The 21,749-nt window shown below is 38.3% G+C and overlaps 1 protein-coding gene across 4 annotated transcripts in view; it reads right to left on the bottom strand.

Moving 5' to 3' along the window:
* The window catches only part of PTGER3 (prostaglandin E receptor 3), a 212,381-nt gene that overhangs the window by 145,344 nt on the left and 45,288 nt on the right, over positions 1 to 21,749 (bottom strand). The window contains exon 3 of one of the 4 annotated variants that reach the window (XR_004060415.1): positions 20,408 to 20,646. The exons of the other annotated variants lie outside the window; for them this stretch is intronic. The gene's annotated coding sequence lies outside the window, so the exon portion shown is untranslated. The remainder of the gene's footprint in view (positions 1 to 20,407; positions 20,647 to 21,749) is intronic. 4 annotated transcript variants of the gene reach the window in all.

The raw sequence follows: 21,749 nt of genomic DNA, 5'->3' as shown, positions 1-21,749 counted from the left end.
TTCCTTTCTTTTCCTTCCTTCCTTCCTTTCCTTCTTTCTTTCTTTCTTTCTTTCTTTCTTTCTTTCTTTCTTTCTTTCTTTCTTTCTTTCTTTCTTTCTTTCTTTCTTTCTTTCTTTCTTTCTTTCTTTCTTTCTTTCTTTCTTTCTTTCTTTCTTTCTTTCTTTCTTTTCTTTCTTTCTTTTTCTTTCTTTCTTTGTCTTTCCTTCCTTCCTTCCTTCCTTCCTTCCTTCCTTCCTTCCTTCCTTCCTTCCTTCCTTCCTTCCTTCCTTCCTTCCTTCCTCCTCCCTCCCTCCCTCCCTCCCTCCCTCCCTCCCTCTCTCTCTCTCTCTCTCTCTCTCTCTCTCTCTCTCTCTCTCTCTCTCTTTCAAGACAGACTCTGTCTCAGTCACCTAGGCTGGAGTGCAGTGGCACAATCACAGCTCATTACAACCTCACATCCTGGGCTCAAGCCTCCCACCTCAGCCTTCCAAGTAGCTGGGACTACAGGCATACATCACCACACCCTGCTAATGTTTATATTTTTTGTAGAGATAGGGTCTCACTATGTTGCTTAGGCTGGTCTCTAACTCCTGAGCTCAAGTGATCCTCCTGCCTCAACCTCCCAAAGTGTTGGGTTTATAGGCATGAGCCACTGTGCATGGCCCATAATGCTGTTTCTATTACAATAAACCTCCTCTTGCCTAAGTTAATGTAAGTGGTGATCTATTTCCTATGGCCCAAAGAATGTAAATAACCAACCAACACAAACACCTTAGGTGATGAGTTTGGGTATCCGACACTTGCTTTAGTGATCCCTGGTACTCATCAATCAATTGACTCATGGCCTCCAGTGCACCCTCCACGCTGCCCCCACAGTTATCCTCATTCAGAATGGGATCCCATTCCTTTTGACATGCACAGGCTAATTTTCTTTGAAGGGCAAGTTCAAATTCCACTTTCTCCATGAATACATGGAGACTATACTGGACAGAGGTGGATCCAGGTTTTGTGGCATCTGAAGAGTATAAAACTTTCTTTAATAAAATGAATATAAAACTACGTCCCTAGGAAAAGGCCTGTGCAAGTGAGAGATTTTGAAACTTCAGCTTCATTCACTTCCCTGTACATCTACTTCTGATACCAGGTCAGGAAGGATGTTTTCTCCATGAAATTATTCTACCAGGTATATTTTACAATAGTGTGTGTAATCACACAGACCTGCTACATAAATAAGCTCAGTCTTACACCTGCTGCCTCCCACTTCGGGAATATCATTTGTGATTGGACTGCAGTATTCCACCCCACCGGGCTGTTGGTAAGAAATTCCTAATGTCTGACAGATCTACTGTCAGATTTGGGAGGGAAAACATTGATCAGTATATGACACTACTCCTGCTCATCCAGCATCTAGCATATGCCACCTAATATTGGTAGATAAGCCATTCTCCATGCAACTGTTTCTAAAGAGAATCTATCTGCTCATTACACACATACATACACAGACATCCCAACATATATGCTTTGTAAAATTGCTGCTTTTTTTTCTATTATCCTTAAAATAAAGATAAATATCTACTTCACGGGCCATAAGTGTCCTGTCCACCTCTCCACCATCATTCCTCTCTCTCTCCCACTCCATATTAGCAGAGCTAAAAAATGTACTGTCCATTTGTGGACATCTGTGAAAGGGAGCAGTCAATAACCATTAGGAATAGTTATCTCTGCTTTTAAATTCCGCTGTTTTTTCACTTCCTCCTACCCCATTCACCCTTGGCTCAGTTGAAGGTCTCAGTAAAGACTAATAAAGAGGTGATAGATTTGTTAATTGGCTTAATCATTGAACAGTATAAACATATATCAACACATCACATCATACCCCATAAATACAGAACATATACAGTGACTATTTGTCAATTAAAAATAAAATAAATCACAAATTTCTAAAAAGAAGCTAAACAAATAAATGAATAAGGAGCTGTATGAGGGCGAAGCTTTGAAGAATGAAAAAAGGAGGCTTCCCAGACTGACTAGAAGCACAGTAGAGAGAGGAGAGCCACCTAGAGAAACAGATCAGAGAGAGCCTAAAGGGACCTGTGGAAATGCAAGAGCACAGCCCAGAGAGAGGCCTGTCAGTGACGGCCAGAACCTAATCACTCCCTGGAACCATCAGAGTGCTCGAGAGGGACTGCATCTCATGAAGTCACCCAGGATGTGCTTGAGTTCTTTTAATTAATCTGAAAAAAAAAAAAAAGGAACTTTCTATGGCTAGAACTGGGGATATTTGGAAACATCCAGAGTCAGTTATTGACTATCAGTACCACTTGATTATCAGTTCCATTGAGGCAGGGTTCAAATCTACCTTGTTTCTGCTCTATGCCCACATATCACAGTGCCTATCCCATAGTATGAACTCATTAAATATTTAGTGAATGAATGGATAATCTTTTCAACAAGACTCAAGCTCTTTGAAACCAGAGACTGTGTCATAAGTATTCTGTAACTCTAAAGAATACAGCACAATGCCTAACACAGAGTGACACTAGTTATGATTTGCTGTCTGATTTAGAAGGCTCTTTATATGCTAAAGGGAGATTGTTTTCTTTCAGCCTGGTGATAACCATGCACACCTGGTCAAATTCACATCCTGCCTTATCTTTCATGTGCTCCCAGCTCTGTAAAGGTAAAACAAGCAAAAGGAAGAACAATTATTGGTATCAAAAATATAGTAGTCTAGAGACTAATCCTTCCCTGAACTATCTTTGTCACTTTCTGATTCATTGAATTTGGTTGGTTTGTTCCACAAATAGAACCTTCTGGCTCTCAGAACCATGAGGAAACAGCCATATCCCTGGAAGCAGACTTTAACAAGAGGCTGCCTCCTGAAAGGTCCTAGTCCCCAGGGATTTATTGCCATGGAAAGCCTGAACTGGCCGGAGGACGAATTGCACACATAACCATTGGGTTGAGTACAGAAATTGTTGTTACTAGATAAACAGTTCTGTATGGTTTAGCTTTTGTGAGTATCTGCTATGTTGCTAATCGATATAAATAGTAACGTTATTAAAGTTCATTAAGGTTGGGTGCGGTGGCTCATGCCTGTAATCCCGGCGCTTTGGGAGGCCAATGGATGCGGATTACCTGAGGTCAGGGGTTTGAGACCAGCCTGACCAATGTGGTAAAACCCAGTCTCTACTAAAAATACAAAAATTACCCCAGTGTGGTGGCACACACCTGTAATCCCAGCTACTTGGGAGGCTGAGGTACAAGAATCACTTGAACCAAGGAGATGGAGGTTGCAGTGAGCCAAGATCACACCTCTGCACTCCAGCCTGGGCAATTTTTTTTTCTGTCTCAAAAAAAAAAAAAAAAAAAAAAAAAATTCATTAAATTAACCAAATTATTCTAACTATTCAAAATTGCTCTACTAATAAAACAGTAAGGGTAACTACAAGACCAAGGTGGGAGGATCACTTGAGGCCAGGAATTTGAGACCAGCCTGGGCAACACAGCAAGATCTGTCTCTACCAAAAAAAAACTTTTACATTAGTCAGGTGTGCTGTGTGAGCCTATAGTCCCAGCTACTCAGGATGCTGCAGTGGGAGGATGAGAGGATCCCTTGTGCCCAGGAGTTAGAAGATGCAGTGAATTATGATTGTACCACTGCACTCCAGCCTGGGCAACACAGTGAGACCTTGTCTCTAGAAATAAAATTTTTAAAAAATTTAAGTCAATAAGGAAAGCCCTTTAAATTAGTTAATAATTTAAAGGAAAAAAAAAACAAGAAAAATATGTATTTTTCAAAGACAGTTAAGGATAAAGTTACACAGTTCAGAAAAATTAAAGAGATATTTTGGTGAAACAACAAAAATGTTCTCTTAATCTTCAAAAACTTCCCAATACATTTTCCTGAATTAGTGATAATATTGTCTTCTGTCCCCTTCCCACTCTCATGGAAACCCTTCCATCATGATAGCCCTAGGGAAAAGGGAGAGCCAATGCCAACTTGAGCAGCAGGAGGAAACCTTTGCAAGGAAGGGCCTTTGCAGACAAAATCCTTCTAGTGCTAGAAGAGGGGAGAGCATAGAAAGAGGAGTAGGAGATAACATCCTTACTTCTCCATTACAATGGCCTCAGAGTCAAAATTCAGAAGCAGGAGAAAGAACAGAAACATCACAGAGAAAGAAGAAATGGTCTCAAGCTATTTAGTATACAGGCTGATGAGGTGTCACCGCATGTATGTGTGGACATGAAGGAGAAAGCCAATTACCATTCCCTGACTCTCTTCTAGCCTCCCTGAACTCTCCCTGGGGTTTATGGAAGGCAGTGGAAAGCTGTACACCATAGAGACCAAGGAGATGGAGGTTGCAGTGAGCCAAGATCACACCTCTGCACTCCAGCCTGGGCAATTTTTTTTTCTGTCTCAAAAAAAAAAAAAAAAATTCATTAAATTAACCAAATTATTCTAACTATTCAAAATTGCTCTACTAATAAAACAGTAAGGGTAACTTACTGGAGTTATTATTGTTGGAGTTGCTATTGTTGGAGGCCGAAAGAGTGAGGGTCATGATCAACTCAGTGTACCACTGGAGGCTATGTGAGTAAACAGTAAACTGTTTCTCATAAATGCAGAATGTTTGCAAACTGACAAACTGTATATGCCACCCAGAAGAACTGCAGGAGGGCAGTCACAATCCAGGCACAAGTGTTTCTTGTGATTAGGCAAATGTGAAGCCTATTAGTAATAATGTGAACCTGTGATCAATTAAGCAGCTGACCAGTCGTTACCTCCTCCTCCCTGCTCTTTCTACCCAATAAATACAAAGGGCTACCTTTGCTCACTAAAAGCAGGGAGTTCTCTTCTTCCCCTGGACCCTTCCTTAAAATAGTTACTTTTGTCTTAAGTTTTCATTTCCATGATCGTCACTTTATTCAGTCTTGTAATGACCTTCTCAGGCAGTAACAGTAGTAATTGTCGTAGTGATGGTCTCAAGTAGTAGCAGTGGCAGTCTGTCACAGCTATGATTAGGGCCAAGATGACATTGTTAGAGTCATTTGAACCAGAGCAACTCTGAAATCTACTGGGCTGCATTCCCAGACGGTTAGGCATTCTAAGTCACAGGATGAGATGGGAGGTCAGAGCAAGATACAGGTCATAAAGATCTTGCTGACAAAACACTTTCGGTAAAGAAGTTGGCCAAAACCCACCAAAACCAAGATGGCGACACGAGTGATCTCTGGTCATCCTCACTGCTACACTCCCAGCAGCACCATGACAGTTTACAAATGCCACGGCAACAACAGGAAATTACCCTATATGTTCTAAAAAGGGGAGGCATGAATACTCAGCCCCTTGTTTAGCATATCATCAGGAAATAACCATAAAAACGGGCCACAAGCAACTCTCAGGGCTGCTCTGTCTGTGGAGTAGCCATTTTTTATTCCTTTACTTTCTTAATAAACTTGCTTTCACTTTACTCTGTAGACTCACCCTGAAGTCTTTCTTGCCTGAGATCCAAGAACCGTCTTTTGGGATCTGGATCAGGACCCCTTTCATGTGACACCGTGGCAGAGACAGCAGTTCCTATGAGGGGACGAGCCTAAGGCAATGGACTGGAGGAAGGAAGTGGTTGTGCCTCAAGGGTCTTCTGAGCCACTGAGATGACAGTGAGGCCAAGTCAAGGAAGCCGGACCACAAGGTGAGAACGTGCTGAGGAAACCGTTCCCAGGTTTCACCAGCACTGAAATCAATGGTGGATGCCAGTGGCTGTCTAGCAACCAGGCAAGACAACAATTGATTCTGGGGATTTCAGGGATGACTCAAAGGGCAGGATCAGGACCTGCTTTTGATAAGCTGCCTCCCTTCACTTATCTGCATTATCACAAGGGCATGTGAGCTTTCTCCTTCACACAGATGCCATCTTGGCTAAGGGAAGGGCGTGCTGGGAGAAACCATGAAAGACAACATTTGCCTCAAAGAGACTGAATTAATCCAAAATGAGAAAATAATGGATTGACAAAATATCTTCAACTGCAAGATCAAGAACCTATCTCCTACTCTTCTACCTCCTAGTTCCTGCTCCAGCCAGCAGAGACCAAACATTTGTGAGAGTTTTGTTCTATCTAGAAAAATTTTAAACAGATATCTTTAAGCACCTAAAATTGTATTAATTTTACAATTAGTATTTACTGTAATTGTATTACAGCCTCATTGTACACTGTATAATTTTCACCCTGGCCATTAGCAAAACAGAGACTCTAAGAGCCAAAGAGCTATCAATGGCACTAAAAAAATATGGTTATGGTTTTCCCCTTTATAAATCTGTGAATATGAGCCTTTACTTTTCCAGTTTGAGGTATTATAAAGGTGACCAGGAAGGAAACAGAAATGGTGTCAAAGATAACTAATAAAACCAGGCCATTCTAATTCCAAACAAGTTAAGAATATATGTCTAAAGACAAACTAAGTCTGACAAAACATGTAAGTTATGTTTTGTTGTATCATCAGTAACAAGAGTCAATCAAGGGTCTTATTGCAATTTTATCTACAGTTTTACAAGGTAAATTATAAGAAATACAGCTCAGATAAAAAGAAAATATTAAATGCACTCTTCTAGTATATTACCACATCAATAGTTGAGAAGGATTAAATAAGATTAAAGTCTATCATAAATATGGTAATTGCACTAAGTAGTTCCACGACAAATCGATCTTTATTTTCCAAGTAAGAGATGATTTGATTGATCTCTGTGCACTTCAGTGTTCTGGAGGATTTCCTAGTCCCTGAAGCTGCAGGTGTGGTCACTGTCTGGGGCAAAACACCTAACACAACTGAGAAGTGATTTGTCCTCTGTGGTCCCAGCTGTGCATAGGTATAACCACAATACAATCAAATTAAATCTCAGCCAGTGTGACACTGCCATAAGAATAATTATTGGATACTAGCAGAAGCTGTCAAGGGTCTTTTATACATCCAATAAATCAATTCAACTGAGTAGTGAAGGTCAATTCAATTTAGCCTTCATTGATTACATGTCTTTCATGTGTAAGACACTGTGCTAGGCATTAAAAGAAAACTTTGACTCCTCACCAATAAAAATGTTTTGTTGTTAAACAGCTCTCATTATGTAGTGTAAATTGTATGTAGTTAGTGGTTATGAAGCGTCTAAATTCACAATGCATTCTCATTTCTCTAAGTGATAGGAGTATCAAAATACAAGTGTCTAAAGCCCCATTAGTCACAATATGACCATTTGGAATCTGGATCTTACATAAAAGTGGTAAAAACCCAGTTGTTTAATTTTAAATATGAAGTAATACAGCAAATTACTTATTCAGCTTCTCTTATTCTTAGTAATACAGTAACTGTGATCTTCAAGCAAAACCTTGATAAATTCTTTGACATAAAATAACCCATAGGAAGTTTTAAAAGTCATGCAATATGGGTACATAAAACAAAGAACCATTCTCGGACTGTGGCAGAGGCTTCCAATTGCTTCCTAGCATCCACTCTCCTCTCTTTCTACCAGAGCCCTGATTGTGAGCTGGGTGCCAACTAAAACACTGCATTTCCAGACTCTCTCCCAGTTAGCTGTGGCAACGTGACTAAATTCCAGCCCATTATTTGTGAGCAGAAATGATGAGACTTCTAAAATTTCTCCTTAAAGGAAAGAGGCACACCCTTCTTTATTTACTCTTCCTCCTTCCTGCTGACCAGAAGGCAGAATAATGGCTGGAGCTCAAGCAGCTATATTGGATTATGAGGCTGTGCACTAAGAATGACAGCTAGAAATAGCTCCAATCTCTGATAACCAGGAGTAACCGGATCAGCCCTGGACTGTCTATATCCAGAATTTATATAAATAGGAAAGAGATACCCATCTGTGTTCTTTTAACCATTGTTTTATTTATTTTTTGTTTTTTTCTGAAGCTGACCAAAACCTAACATACTGATAAAGTCATCCCATCAGCTAGAATAAATTCTGAGCAGTTATCACGAGAAAACTTAAAGTAATGTGAAGAGAAGCCACACTTATAAAAGGAAACCAAGAGTTTTCATTATAGCTAGCCTAAAATGAAATTAATTACCTAAAATGTTCTGTCACCAAGGCTTTGGGAGTTAACACCAGGAGGCTGGTTTTATTGTGTATCATGCCCAGAAGTTCAATGATAATTTCAAATTGTTTGCATGTAATTTCCCCAAAACTTGTACAATATTTTGACATTCTTAAAGTGGAGAGGTGACATAGTATCATACTACTGTGTAATAAAAATCTACTCTGCCCTCATACTGGGTTTACAATACAGATAATGGCACTGGAAAGAGCTCAGAACTGAAATCAGAATGCTTGAAGCTTAACTCACTATAGACCCGGAAAGTTGCTTAAATTTTATAAAGCTTGGTTTCTTATCTATAATATAAGGATAATGATAACAGCAGCTCCATTTTCTACACAAGGAAGTTGGGATAATCAAATAAAATAAATGTAGGTCTAAGTGTTGTTGTTACTAAAATCGTTTTGGTGCTCACTTATGTTTCACTGGGAGAGGCACTCCGTTTTTAGTTATCTGGAATAATTACCTTTTAAAAGGGACTCTTTTTTGTCTGCATTAACTTATTTTCTCTACCTTCTCACTTTCATGGTTCTGCAGAATAATTTTGTTTTTATGATGTCTGAGTTTTCATGAGCTATACGTATGCAAATATTTTTAGCTAAAAGAATATTATTGAGAATGTGTATTTGGCTAACTCATAACTGCTTCTTTTGAAACTAGCTGAGAAGCACTTGAACTGACACTGAAAATAAAAATAAATTTATTAACTAATTATAGAAGGCTGAGCAGTTATAATATGTCACTTACTGATTGAAATCTAAGTGCTATGTGTAGCAAAATTTCTTCAACCCAGGATCAAGCATCCAGACATTTCACATGGCAGCGTTTACTTTGCTAGCACTGACCAATCATCAATGGTGTAAAAATGCCCCTGGACGTACCAAATATTGAAGTGCCTTCTGAATTAACAAAAACATATTACCAATCCACGGAACCTACACACACACACACGCATATATATTTTCACATATATACAGGTATTTGTAAAAATATATATGTGAAAATATATACATACATATATGTATGTGTGTGTATACACATCAAGCTTCTGGGCATGATATACATATATGTGAAAAATATACACATACATGCATTTTATATACATGTATGTACACATAAATACATGTACTTACATATATATATATATATATTTGTGACAGGGTCTTGCTCTGTTGCCTAGGCTGGAGTGCAGTGGCATAATCACAGCCTCCCAATACCTGATACTACAAGTGCACACTACCACACCTGGCTAATTTTTATGTTTGTAGAGACCGGTTTTCACTGTGTTGCTCAGGTTGTTCTTGAATTTCTGGGCTCAAGCAGTTCTTGCACCTTGGCTTCCGTAAGTTCTGAGATTACAGGTATGAGCAACTGCACCTGGCTGAAACTAAAATATTTAACTAACTGATGTGTATCACTCCACAATCATATAACATGGAGATTAATATGAGTAGCAATAAAAACTCTAGATTATCTGTGTTTACCTGGAGCAGAATGAAAAATGCTACAATCCCATTTCACAAATAGTGAAGGGAAGATTTAATTTCTTGCTCACAAGAAAGCAGGTTATTTGAATTTACTGTCGAGAACTGCCTTCTGAATGTCATTCGTTTCATAGGCTTCCTTCCCATGTGCATCTCATTGACCTTGGGCTTCCATTTGATTAATAATAAAAGTCACCTAACCTTAAATTCCACTCAATTCTCTCTCAGACACTCACACACATACCATTAGAACTCCCACTCTCCAATACAACCTAGAAAAATGAGACACTCTACAAGGACATATACTGAGGGCTTGGCCCTACCCTCACACTTCTGACAGTCCAAGGAAACGTGGGGAAAGAGGAGCTGGCCTGTGGACATTACACTTTGGTTTTACTGCTCCTTTCTTGGAAACCCTACTCACTCTTTGCCCACTATCCCCGAGGCTGACTGGTGAGATATTTCCGCTCTTATCCTCTCCTCTCCAAACCCTCAGTCTTCCCCTAAAAGCCTGCTTTCTTTCTTTAATTTTCCACTGCTACTTTTATTACACTATCCGAGCCAGAAGGCTAGGGTATAGAGAATATATGTGGAATGAGACAGGGAGGAAAGGTTGCTAGGGAGTGAGCACACGGAGACCCTGACACCAGTCCTTTCTGGGAACTGCAGGGAGATGCATTCCGTGCCACAGTCTCTGAGGTGGACCCGGAAGAGAATTTTGAAAGGGGCTATAATACCTTCAGGTGTCTGTCTTCTCTTGAGATTTGCTCCCTTCCAGCCCTTCATGTCTTTCCCAGGTTTTTCCAAAGAAATCCTAACTCTAACTCATCATTAAGGCTTAACTCTTCTATGTCCAATTCCTCTATGGCCTTACTAAGTGGCTAGAGGTAATGGAAATAGTTATTTATGAGATATGAGAGAGTGACAGTGATTTACTGTGTTATTACCCAGATAATACATTTACTTTCTAAGATGGGCCTTTTGTGTCCTTACTCAAAGAAATGAAAAATCTTAGATTATAGGTCTTATGGTAGATCCTACAGGGTTAGGAAAGCTTTTGGAAACCCTTTAAATAATAATAATAATAAACTACATTTAATTGGTTATACTAAATATCAAGCACTTTTCTAAAAGTTTTACACATTTTAGCTCATTTGATGTTCATAGTAATCCCAGAGGAAAGTACTAATACCTTTACAAATGAAAATACTGAGCCCCGAGGAGGGTGAGTAATTTACCCTCAGTCATACAGCTAGTAAGTAAATGAACTGGGGTTTGAACCCAAATAGTCTGGCTCCAGAATCCCTGCTCTTTATTCATCCAGATACCTGTCAAAAACAGCATCAAGGCTGAAATTAGTCTGGGAGTCAGACGGCTTGAGTTATAGACCTGGCTCTGCCTCTAAGGAGCTATGCAACTTTGAGCAAACCACTTAAACTCTCTCAGGTGAACTGAATTTGTGGTTGATAGCCTTGTTTTATTGGAAGCAGAATGATTTCTTTCAATGAAATCCTAATTAAAAGCCTGATATACACAACAGATAAAAGAGAAATATTGAGCCTAGGCTGCTGTTATAGCTGCCCACATATTGTTCAAAAATTGAACCCTTCACCCCTTACTAAAGATAGCACTCTGTTGAACCAGTTGAACTCCGTTTGACTCAGTGATCTCTACTGCTTCTTTCAGCTACAGGACCCTGTGTAACCGATTGTGTAGAAACACCTAGCAGCTTCATGTCTCAAAATATGCTGCCCTCTCTACCATGCACTCAGGTGGAAACAGCCTAGTGTTAGAGACAGAAAAGAGGCAACACATGAGCAACAAAGGACATCGATTTCATCATTTTACTTGATTTCCTTCAGGGCTTAACCAAATAAAAGATACTAATTAAAGCCTCACCCTACACTATACATTTCCCTCTGAGAAGCAGAGATGAGAAATGCAGTTTCTAAGCATTTAGCATAGTGAATACCATTTTCGAAGTGTTCGATGAATGACCATCCATGCTAATTTGAATACTATAGCAACGGTATAACTAAGACCCAAAACATGTATAACAACAACATTGCTCTAGGTAGAACTTTTTGAGATTAATTTCATTAGATACTTGGAAATAGATTCGATTAACCTTGTTTTCCTTCTTCAATAAAATTAGATATGAGGTCCCTCAGTGTTAAATTACCCCTCTTCTAACAAGTATATCGAGATATAGATCTGGATATACTTAACTTTCTTCCTACCTCCAGATATTCTCTTACGAACCTCACTTCTCTTTTTCTGCATAGTGGAACACATTCATCTCTAAACCATTTGTTTTTCAGTATTACTGTCCTACATTTGTTACATATCCCCCACTAAGAAAGCGGAATGTATCACAGATGGTGTCCTTGTTAAAAGGAAAACTTCTAGAGAGACAGTGCAAGACTCCTGGGTCTTTGGTTTGCTTTGTAAAGTGCATGTGTATATATGGGCAGGGGTGAATATATCTCTGCAATAGAGCTTATGGCACCCCAAAAGCTAGAGGAATCATGCTATATTAATTTTCTGAGAAACTCACCAAGTATTGAAAAGTGAACTGGTCTTGGGCAGAAGTCTACATTTTGTACAGTTAGGTTAAAATGTCTAACCATGGTAGGTAGGCGCTCCTTTTGCAGCAGCCCATTAACAAAACTGAGGTGTAGGTGAAGAGCATTAATAACAAGAAGCTCTATAGTCTCTGGAGAGCTCAGAAGAAAGACTTTCAGGAATGACTCGGAGGCTGCTCCGGTGTGCTTTGAAGTTTTCCAGTCTTTGAGGTATGTTGCTTGCATTTTTGCTCCTCAAGGGCATTTGCATCCACACTGTGGTTAAGTATAGTAATAAGCAGAAATTAGAAGCTGAATGCAAACTGAGTGAGTGAAGGAATAAGGGATGCAATGAACAATAAGAAGAATTGATGGAGAAACTGCAGTCTAGTGATATGAGCACATGGCAGGAAGCAAAACAGAATTTCTAAATGTGAACAGATCAAAATCCTGTTCAACTTCCTTGCGCCTCAAAAGGAGGTGGTCAGAAGTTTTCTTGAAAGGCTCTTGGTTCTTGGAAGGAAAGTGTTTTTTCACTCTTTATCAGCCTCTGACTTCATAGCTGTGTTACCAAAAGGGCTGGAAGCAAGGATGTGGGTTTAGACCCTGCGGCCAAAGGCTGCTCTGCTCTTTGCCAGTTTCTCTGCTCCTGCCAACCACAGCTACCCTTCTTCTCTCTTCTAGCCTGGCTGCTCACTTCTCAGCCTGGCCATTCTCCAGCTAGGGCCATTGCAGACATCTGAATTAATGCAAACACTGTCTTACCTTCACATCACCTCAGAAACTTAATATAAGAATGTAAGAAGTGTTGCACCCACTAAGACCCATAGTTCATTCAATTTAATATTCTCTCCAATGGTGACACCAAGGGACCTTTACTGGGATGGAAAAAGAGGCATTCTGAATAGCATGCATGCCAAAAGTTTGGATACCATTATCTCTAATTTCAGCCCCTAATTATAGTTAACTATTAACGGAAACATGTAGCATATGAAACATGTAGTGTATGCTATGTCTATCAATGTGGTAAGTCTGTAAACCTTAATTTTTTTTTTTTTTTTAGACAGAGTTTTGCTCTTGTCACCCAGGCTGGAGTCCAATGGTGCAATCTCTGCCCACTGCAACCTCCGCCTCCCGGGTTCAAGTGATTCTCCTGCCTCAGCCTCCAGAGTAGCTGGGAGTACAAGTGCACACTACCACGCCCAGCTAATTTTTGTACTTTTAGTAGAGACAGGGTTTCCCCATGTTGGCCAACATGTTCTCCATCTCCTGACCTTGTGATCCACCCGCCTCAGCCTCCTAAAGTGCTGAGATTACAGGCATGAACTACTGCGACCAGCCAAACCTTAATTTTTTTTAACTAAAACCTCTTCCTGGGCATCATTGCATTTTTTGATTTGTACTATTTTGTTTGGTCATTAAAATCAATTTAATAAATATTTATATGTCTACTCTGTATCTATACTTCAAAGCCTTCACATTCTTGGAAGCTGAAGGTCTGGGGAGGAGAGGAAGTGGGAGGGGCTGGGACACTAAGATTAAAATGATGTGTCTTTCATTCAAGAAGATAACCATCCAGTGGGGGAGCTAGAAGCACAAACAGCTCACTGCAATACAAGTAGAGCAGTGAGAAGTAATCACCGAGGCATAAATGAGGTGCTTATGGATGTACAAAGGAGGGAATCAGTAATTCTGAATCAGGCATAAGGAAACAATTCTTAGGGTAGGTGTCTTTTGAGCTGGGCTTCAATGAATGAGTAGAATTTTGTTCATTGAAATTAACATTTAAGCAAAGTAAACACTAGAAACAGACTTGTGAATGCACATAATGTGTTTGGGGAGAGGATTCAAAAAAGGCTGGGATCAGTGTAGTCAGAAAAAAATTGGAATGGTAGATTGGGATTGATTTACTGAGAGCTTTGAACAAGTTAAATCTTTTGGACTTTGTACAGTGGGCACTGGGGAAATAGTAAAGGACCCTCTAAGTCTCTGCTCTTGAAATAGATAGTCGAGGACACTACTATCTCCACTATTCAAATGAGAAAACTGAAGCTTAGAAGGAGTAAGAAACTCCCTCTAAAGCAAGTGTAGAAGTGATATTTGAGCTGAAGTTTCACTCTAGCGTCCAAATACTGCACCTACTCTGAGTCTTTCTTAAAAAAATATTTTAGAATTATTTTAATTGACAAGTAAAAATTATAGTAATAACATGATGTTTTGACATATGTCTTAGTCTTAATTTTTTATAAAATAGGAATAATAACAATACTCCCTAGCTAACTAAAAATTTGATCAAATAAAACTACAGATGCTAAATTACCTTAGAAAATATAAAATACTTTTATAAGTGTTGACTATTAATACTATTTTGTTGTTATCACAATTCAACTAATATAACTCCTAAATATGTTTCTGGAAAGGCAATTAGTGTTATTTGATGATAATATTGTCTATAAATGATTGAGTCCCTACTGGGCTTTATATATACATTATATCTCATTTCCTTGCTATCTTGTGAAATAGGTGTTTTTATCTCCAATTTATAGACAAGTAAACAGAGGCTGAAAGAGATTAAAACCTATTCAGTCACACAGCTGGTAAGTCAAGAACCATACTTCAAAATTACATCTTTAAATCCCCAAATCCCTTTCATAAGGCTACTCATTGCCTTCCTTATTGATGATGCTATAAACCTTGGAGTTTGCAGTGGCACACAGAAATGATGTCTTCAGGGAGCGATTTAATGTTGAATACGTAAGTAGTAATTAGGCTTGACTTACCTGAAAAAAAAAAATTACCCATTCAATCCTACTCTCTGAGACAAAATAATGTCTTTAAGAATAATTTTATTGTTGATTTAAAAAAAGGATTTAAAAAATTCCCTGTTTATGTAATGGTATTGTTTCCTTACAATTATTTTAATTATTTTAAAGTTTAACATTTATTGAATCATGTGTTTCTGTGGGTTTTTTTTGTTTGTTTTTGTTTGTTTTTTGAGACAGAGTCTTGCTCTGTCGCCCAGGCTGGAGTGCAGTGGCGTGATCTCGGCTCACTGCAAGGTCCGCCTCCTGGGTTCACGCCATTCTCCTGCCTCAGCCTCCCGAGTAGCTGGAACTACAGGCGCCCGCCACCATGCCTGGCTAATTTTTTTGTGTGTGTTTTTAATAGAGACGAGGTTTCACCATGTTAGGCAGGATGGTCTTGATCTCCTGACCTCATGATCCGCCCACCTCAGCCTCCCAAAGTGCTGGGGTTACAGGCGTGAGCCACGGAGCCTGGCCTGTTTCTATGTTTTAAAGTGTATTTCTCGGCTGGACGTGGTGGCTCACGCCTGTAATCCCAGCACTTTGGGATGCCGAAGAGGGCAAATCAGTTGAGGTTGCGAGTTCGAGTCCAGACTGGCAAACATGATGAAACCCTGTTTCTACTAAAAACACAAAAATTAGCTGAGCGTGGTGGTGCATGCCTGTAATCCCAGCGACTTGGGAGGCTGAGGCAGGAGAATAGCTTGAACCTGGGAGGTGAAGGGTGCAGTGAGCAGAGATTGCACTACTGCACTCCAGCCTGGGTGACAGAGGGAAACTCTGTCTCCCAAAAAATAAAAAGAAAATAAATAAATAAATAAAGTATACATCTCTTCTCTTGGTTATAAAACTTTAAAATATATACATAACAGGTTGGATAATATTGTACAAAAATTTGGTGATTGTTATTCATGATAGATGTATTCTTCTGAAATATATGTATATTTTATGCATAGCAAAAAATCAGAATCAGTAATAAGCAGAGTTTGACCAAATTCATATTGTTGGCAGACTTTCATATTCAATGAAGTCAATCCAATAATCCAATTGTAATTGTTATTAATGGCCACCAGATATTATGATTTAATTATTGGAAAGTAATTGCTGTAGCTCTTTTTAAAATAACATTTTTTCTGTTTTTATAAGTAAAGTTTTTCCCAAAAAAATTGTCAACTGATAAGGTGACCATAGAAATCTTGAAATTCTAGCTTTGAGATTCGGGTCAACAGCAATGCGTTTAGTGGACACATAAAGCAGAATATAAGCCACATCTGAAGAGGTTGAAAGCAGAACACTAAGCCCAGCAGCTATATTTAGACAAATCTTTCTCTTTTACACCAATTCCAATATTGTAGCCATAGTATGACTGTTTTGAGACATAGAATCATAAAATCCTAAGTTGGAAGAAGGCTTAAAGAAGATATTTGTATTCCATCCATCTACAGCAGACTCCCTAGTGGTTTTCCGGTATTTGCTTGAATATTTGAAGTGACAGGAAACTCATTATTGCCTAAGGCCAACCCTGCCACTTTAGGGCACATTGGTTTAGCACCTTTCCAGATTAAGTCAGACCCCTTTTTTGTAGCTTCTTCGTCCAGCCTTCAGAGCGTATGAAATAAATCCCTATTTAATGTGACACTCCTTCACACATTTGAGAGAATCCTACCATGGTTCTTAGATGCAGTCAGGTTTGAAGGGAAATTTACAAAGACAAATATTTGAAAGAATATTAATCAAAACCATAACAATGATTAAGTTTGAGTAGTAAAGTATAGGGAATTTTTCTTTGGTCCTTGTGCTTTCCTGTATTGCTTAAATTTTATACATGAATATATATTCTAACTATAATGAAAGAAAATGTAGAGCTATTTACACTTTGGGAAAGATATTTAAGTCCTAAATGCAATCAGTGAAAACTGAGACTTCACTTTGAAGAATGAGAGAATTTGAAATCTGAAATCTGCAAGTGATAAACCTCAATGTCCCCACGACCTAGACCCATATGATAGAAGCTCATTAAAAATGTGAATATGACTCAATAAATCAACAAATTATTCATTTAATCGATGGTCAAAATCTACTTGGAGATACAGTCATCGTTTGGGAAGTAACAGCTCCACTAAGGACCAAGCTGTTACTGCTGTGAATCCAAGCACTGAGAGGAAAAGAATCATTTCCATCCTAATTCAAATTGATTTAATGCCCCTTTTAATTGTGTATTTCTCAAATACATTACAGTCCAGAAATTCCCTGGTAGTTCTGTTTGTGACTTTATAGCTAGAGATGAACCAAGGTACTCAGAAATAAATTATTGTTCTGCTTGAATCTCGATACATCTATGAACATTTTGCACAGGAAACTATGATGGTGCTGATTTTGATGATGGTGGATAAGTATCATATTTAAAACCTGCTGTGTATGCCAAGTTCATTGTATATACTACTTCTTCAAATATTTATATTCACCCTATATGCTAGAAATACTTATTCCAAAAAGTGTTTACAGATTAGGAAATTGAAGTGGTAGGCACATGTTACACTAGTCTACATTACATAGTGGTGAGAAACAATTAACCAATATAACCAGATCTTATTTGTTGTTTTTCAGACAAGAACTACCATCCTGAGATTTACCTCTTTGCCCATATGCCTTATTATTTACTTTTCCGACGTTCCACTTAACGACATTGTTATAGCAACTTTTCAAAATACCTCTTCTGTGCTACTAGAACCATTTTCCTATCTCACAAAGACTGTACATTTAAGCCATAAAGAGAACTTAATTAAATTTCTTTATTTTGCTGTTTCTTATTTTTTCTTCTACTTTCTATGGAGTTGAATCACATCCTTGCCTTCTTATCCTAAGTCTTGAGAGGTTGGATAAAATTTGTATGTTTGTGAAGACATTCAACCTTAGCTGGAAACTGGGCCAACTTAAGTCTTCTGAACTTGATTTTAATATTAATAATAATAATTTATATTTGGGGGCTAAGGCGGGTGGATTACAAGGTCAGGAGTTTGAGACCAACCTGGTCAATATGGTGAAACCCCATCTCTACTAAAAAATACAAAAATTAGCCAGGCGTGGTGGTGCATACCTATAATCACAGCTACTCGGGAGGCTGAGGCAGGAGAATCGCTGGAACCCAGGAGGTGGAGGTTGCAGCAAGCCGAGATCGTGCCACTGCACTCCAGCCTGGGTGACACAGTGAGACTCCATCTCAAAATAATAATAACAATTTATAATAATATAATAATAACAATTTATTGAGTGCTTTCGTACCAGACACTAAATAAACATTTGCATACATTATTTCATTGGATGCTTGCAACTAATATGTTTTTAGGTAAAATTATTATCTTGATTTACAGCTGAACAAATTGAGGTTTAGAAAAAATTAACTTGATTAAGGTCAGCCAACTAATAAATCAGCAGAATGAGGATATGCCATCGCATTTAGTCTGATTTTAAGTTCCATGCTCTCAAACAAAACGCTTTATGTTTGAATCTCCCAAAATAGTATTAACGAATGAGTACAGAGGTCAGGATATGTTTTTTGACTTTACCAATATGGGCTACAGATTCCTCAGGTAATTACTATTGTTGTTGCAGCTGCAATTACCACTGCTAATCCAACAACAGCAACACTGCCTTCTCTATATTTATTGTACCCACTACTCTTCTGAAATATTCAAATATTTTAAATATTCACATTTTAAAATATTCACATATTTAAAATAATGCAGTAAATTATGTACTTCATTTTATAAAAGCAAGTTTTAATAAGAGAATGGGTTCAGAAAAAAATTGAAATAGCAATGAATGATTACATTAACTTGAAGTTTATTAATGGGAAGCACTGCTCCATTTCATTGAATGAAGAATAGTCCACTCAACCTTAAGGAATCATTCTCATTTGCCAAAATCATTTAATCCTCATTTAATCCTCACAACTACCCTATAATGTAAGTGCGAAAATCCTAATTCTTCATATATATGGATACAAAAATCTTAGTTTAAGAAATTTATTTCAAGTTCTACTACTATTAACCCAAAATTTGATCCAGATGTGACTCTGAAACATGTACTTTTACACCCCCAAGAGTGATCTGACCATGATACTTATCGTCCCCCAAGAGATCCTAACTTCACATCTGACTTGCCCCTTGTCTCTCTCTGAGGATATCCCTCTCTCCTTTCCACAGGATTGTTTTTGGCAAATGAGAATGATCCCTTAAGGTTGAGTGGACTATTCTTCATTCAATGAAATGGAGCAGTGCTTCCCACTAATAAACTTCAAGTGGGTGGAATCATTCACTGCTATTTCAATTTTTTTTTCTGAAGCCATTCTCTTATTAAACCTTGCTTTTATAAACTGAAGTTCATAAATTACCACATTATTTTAAAAATTATATTAACAACAAATCATTATGAAGATCTCCAAGTTGCATTTCTAAGATAAATTATATAAAAATGGGTAGGCAGAAAGGAAATTAGTACTCAACCATTTGCCCTAAGCAGTGACTCATTTGGTTTGGTTTAATAACCTATGGGATAGTAAATAAATAGATAAATAAAGATTTGTGGCCAGTCACAGTGTCTCACACCTGTAATCTCAACACTTTGGGGGGCTGAGGCAGGCAGATCGCCTGAGCCCAGGAATTTGAGACCAGCCTGGGATCATGGTGAAACCTTGTTTCTACAAAAAATACAAAAATTATCTGGGCATGGTGACACATGCCTGTAGTCCTAGTTACTCAGGAGGCTGAGGTAGGAGGATCACCTGAGCCTGAGAGGTTGAGGCTGTAGTGAGCCCTGATTGCACCACTACACTCCAGCCTGGGCAGGTGACAGAGCAAGATGTATATATTATATATAAAATGTAATTGGGTTGCATTCATTCAAATAAATGTCAATTGACCCCAGAGATGCCTGAGAACTGTTGACTACTGTCACACTTACATTGAAATATTCAAAAGGCAATGTATACAATGAAGACTAAAGATAAACATCAAGATGTACAAATTTTTCAAGTTTATAGATCTATGAATAGGTTGCATTCTGAATTCATTTAGTGATAATAATAGAATTAAAGTTTGGAGACGCTGAGATTTTGTTCCCTTGAACAAAATGTTTTGCACTGTTCTAATCAGTCTGATCAGTTCTGTGGAAATGAAACCTGGTGAATGAATAAAATATCAAATGCACCAAATAGATTTCACCTGGTAGCAAAAAGGGATGGAAAACTCAGAAACAGGGGGCAAGAATTTTTCTTTCAGAAAGACAAAATGTGCTCCCCTCAAACTGCATTGTATTTTCCCAGAAGAAGCTAAAGCAAATTTCAAAATTAAGCAAGGAGAGATGATAATCAGAATAGTTTCACTGATGACAACTAGTCTGCCCTAGGTCCTGAATTTTCTACAGTCTCTTAGGAGTTTCTCTGTAACTAGGAAGCATAAGTACCTTCTGCTTTTCAGTAAGCATTCTCCCAAGTTACAAGTCAGACAGGGCGTGCAAAAGGAAAAACAAAAAAAAAGAAACAAAAGCCAATAGGGCCAAAGAGATGTATCCTTAGTAACCCAAATTGTCATAAACTCTTGGCTTTAGCAAAAACCGCAGGCCTGTGTAGAAGTGGAAGTGTGGTTTTTCTGTACAGCCATCTGCTCCAGGAAACCAGTAGCCTCTCCACCGCAGAAGTGGTCCTGGAACAAACAAGGAAGGATCTAAATGTTTGCAGTCATGTGCACATGCCTAGATTGGACATACGGACCTTCACATTTTTTTTGCTGAGAATCTTGTTTGCTTAATCTAATCGGCATTCTTAGAAAAGCTGCCTCACCACTGCTCCCCCAAATTATTTCTGGTGGTTTGAAAATGTCCAGACATTAATAACAAAGTCAAAGCCTTTCTTCCATGGGGTTTTAGACAAACCCTCGAAGATAAACTTGAAGTTTCTGAAACTAATCACAGTAGTAATTATTTGCTCAGGGATAACACAATGATTATATTCTAACTCCAAATCAGGTGTGAACCCCAGCTTTATTTCTCATTAACTTTTGTGGATTTGGTGAAGTGATTTATCTGCCATGAACCCCAGTTTCCTTATCTGTAAAGTGCTGATAACACACACCTTCTGTCGTTGACATGAGAATTTGATAACATACAAAAAGTATAGGTGCTCATAAAATGGTATCTGCCACTATTGTCATTATCACCAGTTCAAGTTTCTTTAAAATGCTGTTAGTGTTCATGTGTCCTTGAAAGCATTCTCTTTTTCATTTCCAGGAGTTTGGTTACTTAACATCTTTTACTATTAAGAAGCTCATTTTAAAGCAGGTGCGGTCAAAATGAGTGCATAATTCAAGACTTAGTTCCAGTTTTAGGCTTGAGCTTCCTAACCAAACATGTAAAGCTTTGCAGTTCCTTAAATCATAGAGACTCTCACAGAAAGATTTCTTAACCTATGTCCATAAATGCCCAAGAGGTCTATAGATAGACTTCGGCAGGTCCGTACAATTTCTGACACTGTGCAAAAACCCTCTGCACTTTTTGTGGGAGTACCACATACCTATCATCAGTTTCTCAGAAGGGTTGTTGATCCTAAAATGATTAAGAACCAGTGTTCTTTCTAATTAAATATAACTTAAAACGGCCTCAATTGTGGATTTCAGAATTATCTTCTCTCAATGTTCTTTGCAAAATCAGATTCAAATAACCTTGTATGTTACATTCAAAGCCTTCTTTTTAAAAACTGCATAATAATATTATGCATGAATGCTGATTATCCATAGTCTTTTGTTACTTG

Source organism: Rhinopithecus roxellana, chromosome 12 (assembly GCF_007565055.1).
Source record: "Rhinopithecus roxellana isolate Shanxi Qingling chromosome 12, ASM756505v1, whole genome shotgun sequence".
Classification (NCBI taxonomy): domain Eukaryota; kingdom Metazoa; phylum Chordata; class Mammalia; order Primates; family Cercopithecidae; genus Rhinopithecus; species Rhinopithecus roxellana.
The sequence above is the reverse complement of the archived record's forward strand: the minus strand, read 5'-3'. Positions and strand labels throughout refer to the sequence as shown.